Below are 23,289 nucleotides of genomic sequence, written 5' to 3'. Positions count from 1 at the left end.
ATTATACGATATGCATCACACAATCTCAGATTCATCTATTCAACCAACACAAAGTACTTCAAAGAGTGCCCCAAAGTTTCTACCGGAGAGTCAAGATGAAAACGTGTGCCAACCCCTATGCATAGGTTCATGGGCGGAACCCGCAAGTTGATCACCAAAACATACATCAAGTGGATCACGTGATATCCCATTGTCACCACAGATAAGCACGGCAAGACATACATCAAGTGTTCTAAAATCCTTAAAGACTCAATCCGACAAGATAACTTCAAAGGGAAAACTCAATTCATTACAAGAGAGTAGAGGGGGAGAAACACCATAAGATCCAACTATAATAGCAAAGCTCGCGATACATCAAGATCGTGCCATAGAGAGAACACGAGAGAGAGAGAGAGAGAGAGAGAGAGAGAGAGAGAGATCAAACACATAGCTACTGGTATATACCCTCAGCCCCGAGGGTGAACTACTCCCTCCTCGTCATGGAGAGCGCCAGGATGATGAAGATGACCACCGGTGATGGGTTCCCCCTCCGGCAGGGTGCCAAAAAGGGCTTGATAACCCACAAGTATAGGGAATCACAACAGTTTTCGAGGGTAGAGTATTCAACCCAAATTTATTGATTCGACACAAGGGGAGCCAAAGAATATTCTCAAGTATTAGCAGCTTAGTTGTCAATTCAACCACACCTGAAAACTTAGTATCTGTAGCAAAGTGTTTAGTAGCAAAGTAATATGATAGTGGTGGTAACGGTAACAAAATCAAAGATAGTAAAGGTAATGTTTTTGGTGTTTTGTAGTGATTGTGACAGCAGCAATGAAAAAGTAAATAAGCGTAAACTAGTATATGGAAAACTCGTAGGCACCGGATTAGCGATGGATAATTATGCTGGATGTGGTTCGTCATGTAGCAGTCATAACATAGGGTGACACAGAACTAGCTCCAGTTCATCAATGTAATGTAGGCATGTATTCCGCATATAGTCATACGTGCTTATGGAAAAGAACTTGCATGACATCTTTTGTCCTACCCTCCCGTGGCAGCGGGGTCCTATTGGAAACTAAGGGATATTAAGGCATCCTTTTAATAGAGAACCGGAACAAAGCATTAGCACATAGCGAATACATGAACTCCTCAAACTATGGTCATCACCGGGAGTGGTCCCGATTATTGTCACTTCGGGGTTGCCGGATCATAACACATAGTAGGTGACTATAGACTTGCAAGATAGGATATAGAACACACATATATTCATGAAAACATAATAGGTTCAGATCTGAAATCATGGCACTCGGGCCCTAGTGACAAGCATTAAGCATAGCAAAGTCATAGCAACATCAATCTCAGAACATAATGGATATTACGGATCAAACCCTAACAAAACTAACTCGATTACATGATAAATCTCATCCAACCCATCACCGTCTAGCAAGCCTACGATGCAATTACTCACGCATGGCGGTGAGCATCATGAAATTGGTGATGGAGGATGGTTGATGATGATGACGGCGACGAATCCCCCTCTCCGGAGCCCCGAATGGACTCCAGATCAGCCCTCCCGAGAGAGATTAGGGCTTGGCGGCGGCTCCGTATCGTAAAACGCGATGATTTCTTCTCTCTGATTTTTTTCTCCCTGAAAGCCAATATATGGAGTTGGACTTGGCGTCGGAGGGCCACCAGGGGGCCCACGAGGTAGGGGGCGCGCCCCCACCCTCGTGAGCAAAGTGTGGGCCCTCTGGTCTTCATCTTTTGCAAGGATTTTTCTTTATTTTTTCTAAGGTGTTCCGTGGAGTTTCAGGACATTCCGAGAATTTTTATATTCTGCACAAAAAACAACACCATGGCAGTTCTGCTGAAAACAACGTCAGTTCGGGTTAGTTCCATTCAAATCATACAAGTTAGAGACCAAAACAAGGGCAAAAGTGTTTGGAAAAGTAGATACGACGGAGACGTATCAGGGCTCCCGAGAGGTTTTTGGTGGCTACAGAGGCTTGCGGCGGCGGAACTCCCAATCTATTGTGCTCTCCGAAGGTATTAGGGTATATGGACTTATATAGGCGAAAAAAGTCGGTCAGGGGACGCTCGAGGGGCCCACGAGACAGGGGGGCGCGCCCAGTAGGGGGGGCGCCCCCACCCTCGTTGCCACCTCGAAGCTTCCTTGACTTCAACTCCAAGTCTCCTGGATCACATCCATTCCAAAAATAACGCTCCCGAAGGTTTCATTCCGTTTGGACTCCGTTTGATATTCCTTTTTCTTCGAAACACTGAAATAGGCAAGAAAACAGCAATATGGGTTGTGCCTTCGGTTAATAGGTTAGTCCCAAAAATAATATAAAAGTGTATAATAAATCCCATAATCATCCAAACAAATAATATAATAGCATGAATGCTTCATAAATTATAGATACGTTGGAGACATATCATCGTCCAGTTTTATTGCTATTGCTTTCTTCATGTCAAATACATATTCCTCTGACTATGAGATTATGCAACTCCCAGGTACCGGAGGAATGCCTTGTGTGTTATCAAACGTCACAACGTAACTGGGTGATTATAATTGAGATACTCTACAGGTATTTCCGAAGGTGTTTGTTGGGTTGGCATAGATTGAGATTAGGATTTGTTATTCCGAGTAATGGAGAGGTATCTCTGGGCCCTCTCGGTAATGCACATCATATGAAGCCTTGCAAGCAATGTGACTAATGAGTTAGTTGCGGGATGATGCACTATGGAACGAGTAAAGAGACTTGCCAGTAACGAGATTGAACTAGGTATGGAGATACCGACGATCGAATCTCTGGCAAGTAACATACCGATGACAAAGGGAATAACGTATGTTGACATTGCGGTTCGAGCGATAAAGATCTTCCTAGAATATGTGGGAACCAATATGAGCATCCAGGTTCCGCTATTGGTTATTGACGGGAGAGGTGTCTCGGTCATGTCTACATAGTTCTCGAACCCGTACGTGGTATATTGGAAGGTGGTATTCGGACACCAGAAGGGTTTCGGAGTGTATCGGGTACAAACCGGAGTACCAGAGGGGTTATCGGAACCCCTCGGTGGAAGATATGGGCCATATGGGCCATAGGAGGGAGGCTAACCAGCCCACAAGGGGTTGGTTCACCCCCTCCCCCCCCCCATAGAAGGGAGGAGGCCGAATTAGACTAGGGAAGGGGGCGCCACCCCACTTTCCTTCTCCCTCTCCCTCTCCTTCCCCCTTTCCCCCTCCGTTAGAAGGAAGGGGGTGGCGACTAGGACTAGGAGTCCTAGTAGGACTCCCCCCATGGCGTGCGCCCTAGGGCCGGCCTCCTCCCCTCTCCCTCCTTTATATACGGGAGCGGCGGGGGGGGGGGGCACCTCTAGACACATCAATTGTTTAGCCGTGTGCGGTGCCCCCTCCACCGTTTACTCCTCCGGTCATATTGTCATAGTGCTTAGGCGAAGCCCTGCGCGGATCACTTCACAAACACCGTCATCACGCTGTCATGCTGACGGAACTCATCAACTCCTTCGTGCCTCTATTGGATCAAGAGTTCGAGGGACGTCATCGAGCTGAACGTGTGCAGCACTCGGAGGTGACATACGTTCAGTACTTGATCGGTTGATTCGAGAAGACGTTCGACTACATCAACCACGTTAAGTTAATGCTTCCGCTTTCGGTACGAGGGTACGTGAACACACTCCCCCCCTCTCGATACTATGCATCTCCTAGATATCTTGCGTGAGCGTAGGATTTTTGTTTGAAATTGAATGCTACGTTTCCCAACACATATTGTCGTAGTGCTTAGGCGAAGCCCTGTGCAGATCACATCAGGATCACCGTCACCACACCGTCATGCTGACGGAACTCATCTACTCCTTCGTACCTCTACTGGGTCAAGAGTACGAGGGACGTCATCGATATGAACATGTGCAAAACTCGGAGGTGCCGTACGTTCGGTGCTTGATCGGTTGAATCGAGAAGATGTTCGAGTACATCAACTGCGTTAAGCTAATGCTTACGCTTTCGGTCTATGAGGGTACGTGGACACACTCTACCCCTCTCATTGCTATGCATCTCCTAGATAGATCTTGCGTCAGCGTAGGAATTTTTTTGAATTTGCATGCTTCGTTTCCCAACATGAACTTCGACCAATCAATTCAATCTTCCTGGAGCGGAATTATACTACACTCATGATTTTCTTTATAGATCTAGGATTGTTCAGGGTACAAGCAAAATTGTTGGCTGGAGAGGCCCTACATGATATCCAACCAATATCGCGTGCTCACCTTAACAAGGCTATGAACCTCATGGTTAAATTAATCTCTAAAATCATGTGAAAAAGGATTGTCATAAATCAATCATTATAGCACCAGGTAGGGTCCCCTTCGTGATAGTGTTAATAAGTTGTTACAGTCCAATCACTCATGCGAAAAGACCTCCAATGATGCAAAATCATTCTCTCGAGGGCGATGCGTTGCACTACTCATGGTCGTATGGTCGCCAACCAATAGAGATGGTGTGGAAGCTTCCCAATGGCTCATCCAGTAACCGACAACTTGTGGCTCATCAGTAGCATAGGGATTGTCGAAACTAAATCCTGCCGATCCCTCGGTAGGGTATCCCAGCGTAGTGATCAGGTCGAAGGGGAAATATGGTGTAGAGTTTACACAGGTTCAGGCCCTCACGATCGAGGTAATACCCTACTCCCGCTCATGTATATTTTGCGATTTGAGTGTACAATGTAAGGGTATGAACCAACGGATTGTATGATAATCTCTCAACAAGCCCGACCCATGGCTTATATAACATACCGCGCTTGTGGCCGTGGGAGACACACCATCGAGATCGATCACGCGGCTCGCGCGCGACCAGCCCAACCTTCGGCGGGCGCGCCGTGTCTAAACGATTCCCAATAAAATTCAAGCCCCGTGTTGTGGCCTTATGTGCCTGGGCCTATCTCGGCCCACAAGACAGGGTCAATTTTTTTGTTTTTGCTCAAAAGAACAAAGGGTCAACTTGGTTTGTGCGAACTTGTTTATAGTAATTTTCAGGCGCCTTTTTCTGCTCGTTACATTGAATGCTGAAGTTATAATAGATAATGTGTTAATATTGTGGAATCCAAATGAAAAGAATGTCGTGATTATTATCAGAAATGTTTTTCTTAACTGGATCTATTATGCTACATGATGGAACAACTACTAATGGAAATACACATTAAATTCTGGAAGATGAACAATTTAATCTGCATTTTTTGCGCCGCACAATGTAATGTGCTATATGTGTGGTATTTCAGGGTAGTGATTAATTTCAAATATCAAAATCTAGGTGGCATTTAATAACACAATCTTCACAAGATATTTCTCATGATGCTCAAAACAATAATGTGAGAAATGTTATAAGAGCAAGAATGGATCCTTCAAGACTTATGCCTCTTTATATATAACACAATAAGAAACATCACCCATTAAGAATATAGGGATAGGAGGAAAAAGAATTAAGAATCCACTCCTCATGGCACATATGAAGAACAACACACAGGCTCTATGTTTGGTAGTTCTTCTAATGATGTCCAGCACTTTATGGTCATGTCAAGCAACTGCAAGAAACAAAGGTACACTCTTTGTTTATGTTTACAATAGTCCACTTATGTATGATGTATGCTCACAACTTGGATACTCATATAATCTGAACTTATGCAATTTATACTGCATATCCTAATATGAACCGGGATGCTATACTTTGTTGTTCGTAGGTACAACTGGATTGTGGACTTCATGTGATCTTTTCCGAGCATGCCAGACACCAACACCCAACAATGTTACTATGTGCAAGATTAGTTGTGAATGGCGTGGTTTCCACTTTGAAAAAAGTTACTGCGCCCGTGCATCGTGTTGTTGCGTATGGTGAATGCTATGGAAATGATGGATGCAATGTACTTTCATGTGCCAAAACATTGTGCTAGTAAGATATGGAAAGTTACAATAAATTATGGATTTTGGTTCGACTATGCAACTCTTATACAAATTTTGATTTAAGTTTCTGTAATTTGAAAAGTGGTTTTCCTAATTCTTGATAGTAGGTGCCTCGTTGATGTTCTTGTTAATTAATTTGTGATTTGGAAAAGGAAGCTTTTCATTAACTCTCTGTGCCGTACCAAGGCCCCTGCATCAGCAGATTTCCATTTTCAACCTTGCTGTCCCAGTACTTCATCCGGTTCAGTTTATAGGTCGGGCATGGACTTTTAGGTCTTTAATTTAACTAGGGAAACATGCATTATATTTATATTTTGTAAAAAAGGAATCTTTAGATCGTTGCCAAATGTATTTTCTAACCATGTAAATCTTGTGGCATATTACACATGTCTTATTAGCCAATTCAAAGATCTGAAAACCAGTGCCCCCGACTAATATACCGAGCTGCAGGGAGTACAAGATTAGAACGTTGAGTTTGACTGGGCGCCAGCGTGTCTGCCGAAGTACTAGAGCTGCAGTCAAAGCACTTTCCTAACCACACGTGCATCTTTAGCCAAAGATCTGGTCTTCGGACGGCCTTGTTTTTCTCCACCGCGAACTGTGGATTGGTTGATACGATCCCGACGGCACGTGCGCACATGATTCGCCTCGCTTCCATGGGCACCAAAGTCAATACTGTGTACTCTCTCCGTTTTAAATTAGATGACTCAAATTTATACCAACATTAGTATAAAGTTAGTATAAAGTTGGGATATCTATTTTGGAACGGAGAGAGTACAATCCAAAGAAAAACATGGCACCGTGTGTGCATCACCGGATGCAAAAAAAAAAAGGTTTAATCTCATTTTTGAAAAAATAAGCAAAAGCAAAAAAGGAGAAGTTTAGGGCCACGCAAAAACTTGTGAAACACACGTGTTACAGTAACTCTAACACGCCGACCCATTTCATCCGCGTGCGTCCGTTTGGATTGGCGCGGAGAGAAAATTCGGCCCAGCGTGCCGATCCAAACGGATGTGCATCCGCTTTTTGTCCGCCTGCTGACCCATTCCCCGCCCAATTTTGAGTCTAATTTGCGTCGACCGGACACGAAGCGGACGCGCGCAACGCGCACCTACTCCTCCCCCTGGCCCGCTAGTTGGTGGCACATTGATCATCCTCTTTCACCCATATCGACAGCAAACCCTCGCCCGCCCCGCCCCATCGCTGTCGCCGCCCATTTTTCGGTGCCTCTGCCAGCAGTCCGTGCCGCCACACCTCCCCCCAACACCGCCACCTCCCACGTCGCCGGCACCACCGCCTCGCTGCCGGGGCACCGAAGCTTCCCACACCACACTCCGACGTCTTCGCGAGAAGGAAGCTGCCTCCCCCGCCCCGGCCAGCTCCTTCGTCCGACACCACCCACTGTCCTAACGTCGGCATGCTCGTCGGACGTCGCCAGGCAAGCCACCTGGTTCAAGGGAGGCGCGCATCTCTTCGCCGACCAACTTCTTTGTCGAGCCCAGAAGATGTTCGACAGTTTGCCAAGATACAAAATGGACTCCGCCAACGAGTTCTTTTTCCACAATTTTCTATGCGACTCCGACTATTCCCCGTCCGATGATGAGGAGATGTTGTATGTCATGTTGGTCCATGACCACCTTAATAGGCAGCGACCGTTGTTCCGGGGCTCGATCTCGGGGCACATTCCGGCGTTGAATCGCAATGGAGAGAGCGACCATTTGCTTCTTTGAAAGGACTACCTTGACACAACCAACCCGTTGTTTAAACATCAGAAATTCCGATGGCGTTTTCGCATGGCTAGACATCTTTTCCACCGTATTAGAGGGGATGAAACTATGCTATTTTTGTTTGCTTGTGAAACTATGCAAAATGTGTGCATATTTGTCGAAAAACAACGGCCAGCCAGCCACGCCAACAAATATGGGTCGGCGCGTTGGGTGCATTGCCGACTCAAATCATAAACAGGGCGGACGCCTAGCGGCCGGCTGACCCAAACGGATGAAAAGCGGATAAATCTTTGTCCGTTTGGATCCGCGCGTTGGAGTTGCTCTTACATACTACTCGACGACAAGTAACCATCGATCAACAACAACCGTTACGTACGTCCTCCTTAAAAAAAATTTGAAAACGGGCAAAAGATTTGCCACGTATATTAATTAAGAGAGAATAGAGTTTGTGTTACAAACACCCCTTAACAATACACGGAAGAATCACTCTCCCGGCATGATGGACCCTAGCTTCTTAGATCCAGCGGCGACCCAAAATGATGCCTCCCTTTTGATGTTGTCGAGAAGAACCGTAGGCGGAGCGGCCATGTTGCGGAATACACGAGCGTTTCGCTCGTTCCAGATCGTCCATGTAGTGAGCATGGTGAGCGAGGCCATGGCCTTCCGATTGGGGACGGAAGCATCAGTCAACCCAAGCCACCAGTCTAAGGTGGAATGCCTCAGGGGCCAAGTAGAGGTGTCAATGTGAATGAGTTGCAGCCACGCCTTGACCAAGCCCCATAGGCGAACGGTGAAACGACATTTGAAGAAGAGATGGTCAACCGATTCATTCTCACGCATGCATAGGGGGCATGAGCCACAGTTAGGCCAACCACGCTTGGCCAATCGATCCGCAGTCCAGACTCTATTTGGATGGCCAACCAAGCAAAGAACTTGACCTTGGGTGGAGCCCAGATTTTCCACACTGCATGCTCCAAGGGAGAGCGAATGAGGCCGAGAAATTGCGCTTTGTAGGCGGACTCCACCGTGTAGAGGCCACTAGTAGAATGCTTCCAAACAATGTCGTCGTCAATATCCTCCTGTAGGTGAAAATCCCGGATGGTGGCCCAATGCTCGAGAAATTGTCTGAAGTGCTCTATAGAAAAATCGGACGTCATCTTGATCTTTTTAACCCAAGCACCATCCTTTAGTGCTTCCCGCACCTTCCAATTCTTCCTCGTTGACGCCGCGTAGATGAGAGGGGCCAAATCCATGGGTTTGCGGTTGTGCACCCATGGAGAGTCCCAAAAGGGGGCGCGCGCGCCATTTCCCACGATAATAATTGAGGAGGCATAGAAGAAGTTGTAGTCTGCGTCATCGCACGGGTTGCCCATGCCAACCCACATCTTAGTTGGCTCCTTCCACTCAAACCAAATCCAACGAATCCTCAGTGCCCTAGCGAATTTCTCCGTGTTTAGCACTCCAAGACCCCCATTGGCAATTGGGCGGCAAACGGTGTCCCAATTAACCTTGCATTTGGCCCCGGTGGTCTTGTCTGTTCCCTCCCAAAGGAACGCTCGCTCAAGCTTGTTGGGATTTTTGAGGGTGCTTGTGGGGACGACGAGCGTAGTGATGAAGTATATGGCTTGGGAGGCAAGCACCGACTTGACCAAGGCGGTGCGTCCCATAGACGTGATGTTTTGCCCGTCCCAAGGGGCCAACTTTGCCGCCGCCTTATCCTCCAAGAACTAAAAGTCCACCTTCCTGAGCCGCCACACAGAGAGTGGGAGGCCTAAGTATTTCATGGGGAAGGACCCGCGCGCCGCCGGAAGCTTTTGAAGGATGTCCGACAGGTTGATGTGCCCACAACGGATTGGGATGACCGAGCTCTTCTGAAAGTTGGTGGCTAGACCGGTGACATCACCAAAAAGACGAAGGATGTTGGAGAGGTGGCCAATATCGCGCTTGATGGGTGCCATGAAGACCGCCGCGTCGTCCGCATAAAGGGAGGTTCGTATATCATTGACCTCCTCCGCCGTAGGGGGTTCCCGAGCATTTTCAGAGATTGGATCACCGCCCTACTTTGCTCCTCTTCCTCGCGGATTCTTCTTAACGGCGTCGCTGGCAGCCCCATCATCCATGGCCAGGGTCTCCGGCAGGGGGACCCTATATCCCCCTTGCTATTTGTGCTCGCGATCGACCCACTCCAAAGAATTCTTGAGATGGCGGCAACTAGAGGGCTATTTCATAAAATCCGTGGCCGTCCTCCTTAATTAACACGCAGTTTAGAGAGTGCTGTGGACTTAGATTGGAGGAGTAGCGACGAAGCAGACTTCAATCGCTTTGGCTTGAGTTTGGTGCGGGAAATGCAGTGCCCGGTGCTTATTAACGAGAAAGACGTCGAGGCGCCATCGACGAGTTGAATCTTTGGACAGCACAGCACGTACTAATCGTGAGAGATTTTGCCAGGTCGAACTAAATTCCAATGTCTCGTGGCAGCTACGCCATGAAAATAGTCACTGCGCGTCAATCAGTTCCAAGAGGTTCTATGCGTTTGGTGCCTTAGCAGCGAAGGAAAGAATTAACTACACTACACATAGATATTCGTTAGGCGGAAAAGGCACCAGTGACTAAGGCACCAAAGTCGCTAGCTTCAACAAACGACTGTGGCCTCACTCTAGAACACCTTCCAAACCGAATCTGGCCTCACTCTTGAACACCTTCAACAATTTTTGGCCCTTTGAAAGAAGCTAGCGACTGTGGCCATTCAGCCGGGTGTCCAGGACTCCATATTGTGGAAGTCAATCAATGATGGGCAGTACTATGCAAAGTCTGCTTATTAGGCGCAGTTTCATGACCTCCCGCTCTCAAGTTTGGCTGCTGCGGTTTGGAAGGCGTGGGTTCCCCCCAAATGCAAATTTTTCGCGTGGCTCGTTATCCACAACAGAGTTTGGACAGCTGATAGGCTTCAGAGGAGAGGATGGCCAAATTGTGACAAATGCCCACTTTGCAGTCAGGTGCAAGAATCTGCAGCACACCTGATCTTCAAGTGTCATTTCTCTGTTCGGATTTGGAATGCGGTCTTCTCATGGGTTGGGCTTGCTATCCCCACGGCTCCGTGGCTCCTGTTCGATTCGGTGAAATCCTGGTGAGATGCGGTTCTCTCTGATAATACACTCCCGACGAAGGCCCTATCTTCCCTGTTACTTCTTGTGGGATGGGAGATATGGAATGAAAGGAATTCTCGTGTCTTCAGGAGCAAAGCGGCGCCGGTGGCGATTGTCATGCTACGCATCAAAGAGGAAGTTTCGATTTGGGCCGTTGCAGGCGCTAAGCATTTGCGTAATGTAATGCCGCGAGAGTAATTGTTTTGCTTTTCCGCCGCTTGGCGATGTCTGTTCTGAAACCTCTTCTTATTAAATGAAAATGGCAAGTCTTTTGCCTTGTTTCAAAAAAAAAAGATCTGAGAAATTTGTCATATCAACTGCCAAATCATCAACCAAAAGTAGAAAGAATACACACAAAATCCATCGGCTTGCACTCGCACAAATAAGGGATTTTTGTCACATGGGTGCGCTAGCGCTATAAAGTATGAGCCCCACGGTTCAATGTACCTCCTTTTTGCTCCTTATTTTTTTGTTTATTTTCAATTCACTAATTTTCATTCTTCACTTTTTCTTGATTTGCTTTATTTTTGCCTCTTTAATTTTTTCCGATAGCTTATCAGACTTGCCGCTTGGTGCCTCTTTACTTGGGACTGTTGTATTTCCAGCCCATCAGGTTTAAATCCTGGTGCTCGCATTTATTCCTGGATTTATTTCAGGATTTCCGGCGATGCTCATTCAGTGGGAGGAGACGTTTCCGTCGACGACGAGGCGCTTATGGTGACTTCGTAAATCTCAAGATGATATGCCGGCTCAGTCTTTCGGAGGTGCTCATAGGGGTAGGGTATGTGTGTGTGCGTTCATAGGGATGAGTGTATGTGCGTGTATATGAACGCTTGTGTCTGTACTGATGTTCAAAAAAAAACTTAATACTGGTTGTTGGGGCGCAGCCGCCTGAGGCGTGCCGCGGCGGTGCCAGGTAGGCACTCTGCTCTTTTCTCTTGCTTGTTTGTGATTTGTGTGGTACATCTGCATGCAAGCGACGAGAGCCTCTTCAACGAAATATATTGTTTGTTCATGTTAGAATAAACTAAAACCGCATCATATGCAATAGCTGAGTCAGGTGCAAGTTGCTGGTTGGGAATAAGAAAAAAAAATTGGCAAGTGATGATAGGCAGATTTGATGAGCATAATATATTGGTGCTTAACATGATTAAGCTCCCATGACTTGTTCTCACAGATTTGCGAACGATTATAGAAGAATATAAGATTTCTAGAAATGGAGACATATAAGTATACTAAGTGATTGCCAGACGACCGAGGTTGAGCCCCGCCACCTCCTCCATGCTTGCTGCCAACAACGCGGATGATCACCCGAACCTCCTCACCACGCCCAACTTATCTCCTCCTCCCACTCTGATTTTCAAAACTATCACGTTATTTGAAGCAAATTCGGAAACTACAGCATGCTTTGGAGAAATATCAAGTCTAGCACCATGTCGGCCAGGTGTTGGCCGAAAAGGGTGTTTTCGGCTACCTCTAGGCCGAAATAGGGTTTTCGGCCATGCCTTGGCCGAAAAGGTGCAAAGCTGGCCGAAGAGGGGTGTTTTCGGCCACCCTTTGGCCGAAAAGGACTTTTTGGCCTAGTGTAGGCCGAAAAGTACTTGTTGGTCAATCGTAGGCCGAAAAGTACTTTTTGGTCAAGTTTAGACCGAAAAGTCCCTTGGACCATCTTTTTCCGTTAACTGTTGGCCAATGTATTTTCCCGCCAACCCCTTCGTTGATGCAACCCTCTTGCCCTTCGACGATGTGGTCCTTTTGCCATCCGTCGATGCAGAACTATTGCCCTTCGAGGATGCAGAAGTCTTGCCCAACAGATAACGGAAAGGTGGGCCCAAGGGACTTTTCGGCCTACACTAGACCAAAAAGTACTTTTCGGCCTAGTGTAGACCAAAAAGTACTTTTCGGCCTACATTTGACCAAAAAGACCTTTTGGGCCAAACAGTAGCCGAAAACAGCCATTTCGGGCAGCTCAACCACTTTTCGGCCATGGCAAGGCCGAAAACCCTACTTCGGCCAACAGTTGGCCGAAAACTACCTTTTCGGTCTGCACGTGGCCGACAGGGTCATAGTTTTGCATTTTTTTCATTATGTGCTATAGTTTCCGAAATTGCTACAAAATACGTCATAGTTTTGAAAAAAAATCGCCTCTGTCACCCTCTTTCTTGGCCTGACAACGAGAGTCCAATGGCAAGCAGAAGGGGATACAAACGGGAAAGTCTTGGTGCAGTAGCACGGTCAAGAAGTCGGCGTCAGGTGGCACGGCTGGATCATGCTACCGCCTCCAGCAGGGAGGCGTATCATCGATCGAAATCGCTGCCGCCTTCGCCTCTCATCTGGTCCTCCCACGGCTCGCATGCAAACCTCACAAAAAATGCACAATGAATAGATTGCTTGAAAGGTAATTCCTGTAATGGATCATGATAATTGAATAGGTGAATATGATTCACTGTACCAAAAGAATGTTAAACGTAGAGTGGTTTGTTATTAAAAGAAACATACAAAGAAATATAAGAAATGCAATATGTAACAAGTTAAACTAACCAATTAGCATGGCAAAAATGTTGATGTTGCGCACAGATACCAAGATGGGAATGCATGATACAAGGCACAGTGCCTTTATCTGTCAGATCTAAAATGCAAAAAAAAATCGACAAGTAAATTTTCATCAAAGTAGTAATACATCCTGACAAAAAAAATTGTGCAAAAAGTTGCATCCAAGAGTTATGATTTATAAGGCATAATTGCACAATTCTTTCCGACAAAATATTTGTACATAAAATGGTATGAGAATGAAGGAAATATGCCCTAGAGACAATAATAAAGTTGTTATTTATATATTTCCTTATATCATGATAAATGTTTATTATTCATGCTAGAATTGTATTAACCGGAAACTTAGTACATGTGTGAATACATAGACAAATAGAGTGTCACTAGTATGCCTCTACTTGACTAGCTCGTTAATCAAAGATGGTTAAATTTCTTAGCCATAGACATGAGTTGTCGGGATCACATCATTAGGGAATGATGTGATTGACTTGACCCATTCCGTTAGCTTAGCACTTGATCGTTTAGTATGTTGCTATTGCTTTCTTCATGACTTATACATGTTCCTATGACTATGAGATTATGCAACTCCCGAATATCCGAGGAACACTTTGTGTGCTACCAAACATCACAACGTAACTGGGTGATTATAAAGGTGCTCTACATGTGTCTTCCATGGTCTTAGTTGAGTTGGCATAGATCGAGATTAGGATTTGTCACTCTGATTGTCGGAGAGGTATCTCTGGGCCCTCTCGGTAATGCACATCACTATAAGCCTTCCAAGCAATATGGCTAATGAGTTAGTTACGGGATGATGCATTACGGAACGAGTAAAAAGGCTTGCCGGTAACGAGATTGAACTAGGTATTGAGATACCGACAATCGAATCTCGGGCAAGTAACATACCGATGACAAAGGGAACAACGTATATTGTTATGTGGTTTGACCGATAAAGATCTTTGTAGAACATGTGGGAGCCAATATGAGCATCTAGGTTCCGCTATTGGTAATTGGCCGGAGACATGTCTCGGTCATGTCGACATAGTTCTCGAACCCGTAGGATCCGCACGCTTAATGTTCGGTGACGATCGGTATTATGAGTTTATGTGTTTTGATGTACCGAAGGTAGTTCGGAGTCCCGGATATGATCACGGACATGACGAGGATCCTCGAAATGGTCGAGACATAAATATCGATATATTGGACGACTATATTTGGACGCCAGAATGGTTCTGGGTGAGTTCGGGCATATACTGGAGTACCGGGAGGTTACCGGAACCCCCCGGGAGGTATATGGGCCTTATTGGGCCATAGTGGGAGAGAAGAGAGGGAGGCATAGGAGGGGGCGCGACCCCTCAAGCCCAATCCGAATTGGGTGGCACAGGTCATTTGAAACATGAACATTTTTTGAATACGTCAACAAAATTTGGAAACAAGAACAATTTTTGAAAAGATAAACATTTTTTTAAATCCCAGTCATTATTTGAAAAGTTCCAAAAAATGAAAAAAAAAAACATTCTGAACAATTCATGGAATATGAGAACACTTTTTGAAATGTCCGTACAATTTTTTGAAAATGCGAACATTATTTGAATTTACGAACAATTTTTGAAAGCACGAACTTTTTTACAAAATTGAAAATATTGTAAAAGTATGATCATTTTTTTCAGTTTCTGAACAAAATTTGAAACCTGATTTGTTTTAAAAAAATGGACTTGAAATGTAAAGGAAACGAAAGAAAGGAATAGAAAAGGAAATGAAAAGAAATAAAAAAGAAAAAAATAGAAACAGAAAAATCGACAAAAAAAATACGTTCAAGGAACCTTTCTAGAAGTTTTCCAAAACCAGAAAACCTCGGCTAGGAAACTCTAGAAGGTTCTGAAACCAGAAAGTGCCCCAATTGATTATCGGGACGGCCCACGTGAGCGCTTTGATCGCCAGCTCTGTGCGTTGCATCGACAGTTCGACGCAACGAGCGGCAAATAGGGAATTCCCACTAAGAAAACCTCGAAGCGAAGGAAAGGCAAGTTGATGGGCTAGTGAACATATCTGCCGTAAATATAATCAAGCCCCGTGTTGCGGCCTTGTGTGTCTGGGCCTATCTCTGCCCACAAGACAAGGGTCAACTTTTTTTTTGCTCAAAGAAAAAGGGGTCAACTTTCTTTCGTGTCCCTTTTGCAAACTGCGTGCATGCAAAACCCGGCAGTAGAGGTTGTCTACAGGCTTATTTCTAAATATTTTCGGGTGACCTTTTCTGCTTGTTACATTGAGTGCTAAAGACATAATATAATTGTTTAATGTTGTGGAATCCTAAAGAAATAATGTTGTGATTATTATCCGATATGTTTTTCTTACATGGGTCTACTATGCTACATGATAGAACAACTACTACTGAAGATACATATTTAATATGCTTTTTTTGCGGGGGCACAACTTAATGTGCTATATGTATGGTATTTCAGAGTAGTGATTAATTTCAAATATCAAAATCTAGGTTGCATTTAGTAACATGTTCTCCACAAGATATATTTTGGTATATCATATCTAAATGCTATAGTGACCTTGCGGACATCAAGTGACTATATATAAACACATGATGATCAAAACATAAATGTGAGAAATAATAGAAGAGCAAGAATGGGTCCTTCGAGATTTATGCCTCTAATAAATAACACGATAAGAAATATAGGTTGAGAGATATCGCCCATAAAGAATACAGGTATAGGAGGAAAAAGGAATAAGAAACCACTCCTCATGGCACCTATCAAGAACAACACATAGGCTATATGTTTCGTAGTTCTTCTGATGATGTCTAGCACTTTATGGTCATGTCAAGCAACTACGAGAAACAAAGGTACACTCTTTGTTTATGTTTACAATAGTCCAATTCTGTATGATGTACCTTGGATATTCATATAATCTAAACTCATGCAACTTATACTACATATGCTAATATGAACGGGGATGCTATATAACCTTGTTGTTTGTAGGTACAACTGGATTGTGGACTTCGTGTACTCCTTTCCGAGCATGCCAGATACCAACGCCCAACAATGTTGCTATGTGCAAGCTTAGCTGTGAGTGGCGTGGTTACAACTTTGAAAAAAGTCATTGCGACCGTTCCATATGGTGCTGTTGCGAATGGTGAATGCTACGGAAATGATGGATACAATGTACTTTCATGTGCCAAAACCTTCTGCTACTAAGATATGGAAAATTATAATAAATTATACAGACTGATTTTGGCTGGACTACACAACTCAATAAACTTATAGAAATCTCGATTTAAGTTTTTGTGATATGAAAAGTGGTTTTCCTAATTCTCAATTGTCGTATAATTTCTTAGCGCTCAATAGACATAACCATCAAACCAACAACTCTGAGAGTAATACTGCATATCTTAACTAACCTGAACAACGGGGGAGGCGTTTTGGCTCCTGGGAGCACATCCTCCTGCATGAACAGTAACCATAAAAAAAATGTAAACGTTAAAAAAATATGAGGTTCTTTTTGAAGATGTTCGTGTTAGTGTCATCCTTGACAATTATCATGTGGAACGGAGCGGCAGTGTTTCGCCGGTGAAAAAAAACGAATTTTAGGTGACATTTGTTGCTAATATTTGGTATTTAATTTTATTTTATTCACTGTGCTTAAAGTTTTTGCCTAAGATTTTGTAAGTAGCATTTGTATGTGACTATGAACACATAAATTTTTTGTTGGATTTGTTTTGACATTTCCAAATTATTTTCGCGCGCAAGAGCATGTGCACCCGAGAGCCAAATTGGATTTCCGCCTGAATGAACTATTATATCACTCTCAGTACTATTAAATCAGTATGAATAAACTTGTAAATTCAGTGGAGCCTTAGTTAAAACTATATCTGTTTTGCACTAGATGAACACATTTTTTACAACATGGTAAATTTTGCTTAGATTCATACAGAAATTTATAAATCAGTTTTGCGTTAAATTTTAGTCAATTGAGAAATAGATGTCTCCTATAAATAAGGATCATGTTCGACCAATCTTGATCTGCCAGGTGTGGGATTATTCTACACTCATGATTTTCTTTATAGATCTAGGATTGTTCAGGATACAAGCAAAGATGCTGGCTAGAGTGGCCATACATGATATCGAACCAATATCGCGTGGCCACCTTGGCAAAGCTACGAGCCCCATGGTTAAATGAATCCCTATACTCATGCAAAAAAGGATCGTTGTAAATCAATCAAATTAGCTTTAGATATGATATACCAAAGGGGAACCTACCTGATGATCTCTCGACGAACCCGACCCCGGCTTATACAACATACCAGGGGTCCTAGGCTTACAGATCCTAGTCGACTAGATCGGTGGAGGTAGACTCCTCCTCAGTTCAAGTACACTTGTCTTGCACATTAAGTCGTCCGGAGTCTTCCATCTAAATGTCATGGGCTGCCCAAAGTGAGCCAGGATGAAATCGACCTAGGGCTCCACCAGGGCGAGAACTGACATGGTGAGGTACCCCTGGGCCGTGACACCATCAGTAGCCCTAATTTGGTGTTCAAGCTTGCCAACACCAAGTTGCACATTGTCTTTAGGTCGTCGAGGTTGAAACTTGTTCTTCCAAGCCTCCCTAATTAACAACATCTTCACGTAATAGGTCTCAAGCTGCCAGACCGCCTTTGGGGTAGCGTAATTAACCTCGGTCTTAAGCCATTGATGAAGATAGCCTACCTGTGCCGAAAATGTTTCCCGCGCAGTCTGCTCCTCATGGGTTGAATTCCCGCATAGCGTCTTTATGGTTCAAACTGTACAGTCCTGTTAGAGCAGACATGTCTCATCAGTTGGTCCCACCGGACCATGTGTCAGACTTGACCTAGCGGTCAATGTGACGTGCATGAGTGGGTATAGGTCCCACCCACGCCACGTCCCATGCATCAACAGAGGAAGCATGCCTGATTCTCGCACGCACTTAACAGAGTCACCTCAATCCCCACGTGCACTTAGCGCCATCGCGGGGGTATGAAGAGATTTACCACTGGGTGGCGTTGATTGCATGTCGCCATTTCACATTTCCACCCTCGTATATAAGGGAATGGATGGAGCGAGGGGGAGCTCATGCTATTGTTTCCCTTGTTCTCATCTTCTTCCTGGCACAACAACAGCTCCACCGCTTTTGCGCCATGTCATTGTCCTGCTACTTCACTGTGCCATAGCACCATCGCTCTAGCACAACCCAACATCACCACCGTGCCGCCATGTGCTACAAGCTCACCATGGATGGAAAGATGGTCAACACTGGAAAGGAGATTGTCACTGCTGTAGCCAAGGTCACCTCCAAGACAAAGGGAAAATGGATGCCCTCCACTAGCGTGGCCAGTTGGACCGCCTTGCCGCAGATGGGTATCTTCCGCAGCTATCGTGGTCCTCGCGTGCTCTCCCATCATCGTGACCGAGAATGGCGACGCCCGAGAAGAGGTGTACCCATAGCCTGATCCGCATAAGAGTGTCAATTTCATCCCTTTTTTGATTCACGGATTGGGCTTTTCTGATAAATCTGTCCTTCTAGGGTTTGCTGCATTTTTACTACTTCAAAGTCCACTACCTTCCCTCATTGCTATCTTTCACATTGCATGCTTCATCACCTTGTGTGAGGCTTTTCTCTATGTCGAGTCCCACTTTGGCATGTGGCAGAAATATTTTCATGTCAAGTTGCAGACGAATGTGAGGAAGACCTGCGAGTGCAGTGCAAACGCCATCGGCAAGAAGGCCGGACACGGCTACCTACCCGAGGACAAAATGATGGACATGTAAGACCCCCACCACCGCCAGCGCGACGCATCAGGAAATGAGCCCTGTGCCGCTGCCCACAACAAGGAAGAAGCTAGGCACTTAAAACCCACACATGCCACCACACAGGCAAGCATCGCCGGTAGCAAGGTCGGTGGAAAGACCACTGCTTCTTTGAAGACGTGAGGCAGCCCTCCCACTGCTCCAGCCTCTGACAAGCGGGCAAGGAGGTCGATGAGACCCGCGTCAGCGCTCACCGAGGATATGGCGAGGATAATAAGAATAAGATGCCTCTGGTGCCTCGCACCACATCTTCGGCCACCCTTACGGTTTCTCGTCCGGCCGCCACTGCCATCACCAAGGGTCGTGGCCACCAAGTGGTCAAACAAATGCCATCAAGGTAAATAAATGTATTTGCATATCGATCGGTGCATTTTATGGTGATTGCTTGCGGCCCTAGGGTGATGTGCTTGTTGTCATAGTGCGGAGAAGAACACAAACAAACTTTGTTCATCTTTGGAGGAGTCACATATGCTTGGGCTTGAAGATCTCAACTATAACTCGGTGTCTGATCAACAAGAAGACCCCGAGGAGGATTATGAGCCAAAAGTGGAGGCCGACGCCAAGGAGGATCCAGAAGTTGTTGATAGTTCTATGGAGTCACAACAAGCGCGAGGGCACCATCAATATCTAGGACTCACAAGTATTGCCAAGATTAATATATTGCATTGTGTAATGCTTGGACAAACATGTCAGTTGATGCATCAATTGGAACAGATCAATCGGAGGACCGACTCTCGGGTAGAATTGTAGAGTACTACAACAACATAATGGAAGTCACATAACGCCACATCCAAGGCTCTCTTGGTAACCAATGGAGGTACCATGCAAGACCAATGCAACCGATGGCCTGGTTATACTGATCAAGTCAACCATCCACCACCGAGTGGTGTGCAAATCTCGGACTATGGACCTATCATCCAAGATCTCTTGAAGCAATGCAACAAGAAGTAAGTCGTTGGTAATTTCTCAGACGAGTACTCAACGAATGTGAGGCAGCCAAATCAGCTAAGGATAGGTGATACGTCTCCAATCTATAATTTATGAAGTATTCATGCTATTATATTATTCATCTATGATGTTTTATATGCATTTATATGTCATTTAATATGATTTTTGGGACTAACCTATTAACCTAGAGCCCAGTGCCAGTTTCTTTTTTCTCCTTGTTTTTGTGTTTTACAGAAAAGGGATACCAAACGGAGTCCAATTGGCGTGCCAATTTTTGAGGATTTTTTATGGACCAAAAGAAGACCACGGAGCATCGGAGTTGGGTTAGAAGAGTCCCGGGCTGCCCACGAGAGTGGGGGCGCGCCCCCTATCTCGTGGACAGCCCGGAGACCCCCCTGACGTGAAACCAACGCCAAATATTCCTATAAATACAGAAACCTTCGGGAATTGACCTAGATCAGAAGTTCCGCCGCCGCAAGCCTCTGTAGCCATGAGAAATCAATCCAGGCCCTCTCCGGCACCCTACCGGAGGGGGCCATCATCACCGGAGGCCATGGAGGAGGATCTCGGAGGGGCCATCATCACCATGAAGGCCAAGGACCATAGGGGGAAAGCCATGGAGGAGGAAGCACAAGGGGGAGAACCTCTCCTCCTCTCTCTTGGTGGCACCAGAGTGCCATCGGGAGGGGAATCATCGCCGCGGTGATCGTCTTCATCAACATCACCATCGTCATCACCATCCTCATCTCTTTTACGCGGTCCACTCTCCCACACCCCGCTGTAATCCCTACTTGAACATGGTGCTTTATGCCACATATTATGATCCAATGATGTGTTGCCATCCTATGATGTTTTGAGTAGATATCTTTTGTCTTTGGGTTGATTGATGATTTAGATTGGTATGAGTTGTATGTTTTACTTTGATGTTGTCCTATGGTGCCCTCCGTATCGCGCAAGCATGAGGGATTCCCGCTGTAGGGTGTTGCAATACGTTCATGATTCGCTTATAGTGGGTTGCGTGAGTGACTGAAACACAAACCGAGTAAGTAGGTTGTTGCGTATGGGAATAAAGAGGACTTGATGCTTTAATGCTATGGTTGGGTTTTACCTTAATGATCTTTAGTAGTTGCGGATGCTTGCTAGAGTTCCAATCATAAGTGCATATGATCCAAGAAGAGAAAGTATGTTAGCTTATGCCTCTCCCTCATATGAAACTGCAATAGTGATTATCGGTCTTGTTAACAATTGCCTAGGACAATTCCGCACACCGATCCACCATTATTCCACACTCGCTATTTATAATATTTAGTATTATTTACTAACTTTATGACAACAGCGCCTACTTTTATGTTTTAGCTCTCCGATATCATACAAAGTTATCCTCTATATACCCACAACATAGTTTCATTTCTCGTTGCTAGTTGGAAGCAAACGTTCGGTGCATGTAGAGTCGTATCAGTGGCAGATAGGGCTTGAGAGAATATTGATCTTACCTTTAGCTCTTTGTGGTTTCTACACTCCATATTTATCTCTTCCACCTTTGGGAATTGCTACGATGATTCCCTGCACTTGGGGATTATCAAGCTCTTTTCTGGCGCCGTTGCCGGGGAGTGATAGCGTGGGGTTGATATTCTCGTGTGTGCTTGTTTGCTTTCTTCACTAAGTAGATTTTATTTTCCCTTTTTGTTTATGTTTAGTTGTGGATGAAACATACAAAAAAATTAAAAAGAATGAAAATACAAAAAAAGAATTACTTGCCTGTCATGCCTAAAAATGTTTTTCAAAAAGAGAAGTGATTGGAAAGTTATGCATTGAAGAGGTGAGGGTCGACCTTGAGCACTTGAGTTCATGCTCACGGAAAAAATGTAGAATTTTTCATGAAAGTTTCTCTGTAAATAATTATACCCTTGTATATATCCTTTTTAATATAAAAATAGTGTGCCAAGCTTTGGTTTTCGTATGATAAGATTGCTTGCTTACTATATGCAGAACAAAAACAGAAACTTTGGCTGTAGTGCATGAATTTACATTTTTTACTGGAAAGACAAATGGGTATGAAACTTTTTGCACATTACTTCTGTACAAATATTTCAAATTTTCAATTTTATTTCATAATTTTTGGAGTTACAGAAGTTTACTGAACTTCCAGATTACTACAGACTGTCCTGTTCTTGACAGATTCTGTTTTTCGTGTATTGTTTGCTTATTCTGATGCATCTATGGCTAGTATGTAAGGGTATGAACCATAGAGAAGTTGGAATACAGTAGGTTTAACACCAATAAAAATAAAGAAATTGTTAATTACAGTACCTTAAAGTGGTAGTTTGCTTTATTACACTAACGGATCTCACAAGTTTTTTTTAAGTTTTTGTGAATGAAGTGTTTGAAGAACGAGGAGTTACTGATGTGAGAAGAATAAAGAGAGACAAGAGTTCAAGCTTGGGGATTCCCAAGGCACCCCAAGTAAATATTTTAAAGGATACTCAAGCATCTAAGCTTGGGGATGCCCCGGTTGGCATCCCATCTTTCTTCCTCAACAAATATCGGTATACCTCGGTTTTTGCTTTGTTCACACGATTCGTGTCCTTTGTGTTTTTATTTTTCTTCAAGAATCATGATATTATGAGATAGCTCTTCATTGATTTATACTTCATTAGCTTCACTTATATCTTTTAAGTATGATCTTAGATAATTGCTCTTTGTGCTTCACTTATATCGTTTGAGTATGGTTTTATAGAATGCTTCGTGCGCTTCACTTATATATTTTGAGCTTGGATATTGGCTAGTCTATATTAATTATAGAATGCTCCAGGAACTTCACTTATATCTTTTGGAGTATGAATAGTACTATAATTTAAAGTGGGTTTGGAAGAGTGTCAACTTTAGGAATTAGTGATCCCACTATCTTGGAGGGTGTTGAATCTTTGTACGATATTCATGAAAGTGGATTTGGAAGAGTGTCAACTTTAGTTAGTATTCCACTATTTCGGAAGAGGTTCCAATTTAGTATGAGAAAAAAGGTTGTTATCCATGATGATACTGAAAACTATTATGAGGGGGGAATATATATTTGTAGGAGTTGCAATGATATCAAGTTTCCTCTCTATGTGCTTTAAGCTTTGAAGTTAAACT

At 44.4% G+C, this 23,289-nt stretch overlaps 1 long non-coding RNA gene across 1 annotated transcript; it reads left to right on the top strand.

The window, feature by feature from the left end:
• Nucleotides 1-5,434: 5,434 nt before the first annotated feature.
• On the top strand, nt 5,435-5,987 carry LOC123064528 (uncharacterized). Its single transcript, XR_006430721.1, has 2 exons — nt 5,435-5,594; nt 5,736-5,987. It is a non-coding gene; the product is annotated as an uncharacterized lncRNA (long non-coding RNA).
• The last annotated feature ends 17,302 nt before the right edge of the window (nt 5,988-23,289 follow it).

Source organism: Triticum aestivum, chromosome 3B (genome assembly GCF_018294505.1).
Source record: "Triticum aestivum cultivar Chinese Spring chromosome 3B, IWGSC CS RefSeq v2.1, whole genome shotgun sequence".
Taxonomy (NCBI): Eukaryota; Viridiplantae; Streptophyta; class Magnoliopsida; order Poales; family Poaceae; genus Triticum; species Triticum aestivum.
This window is presented reverse-complemented; position numbering and strand designations above follow the sequence as displayed.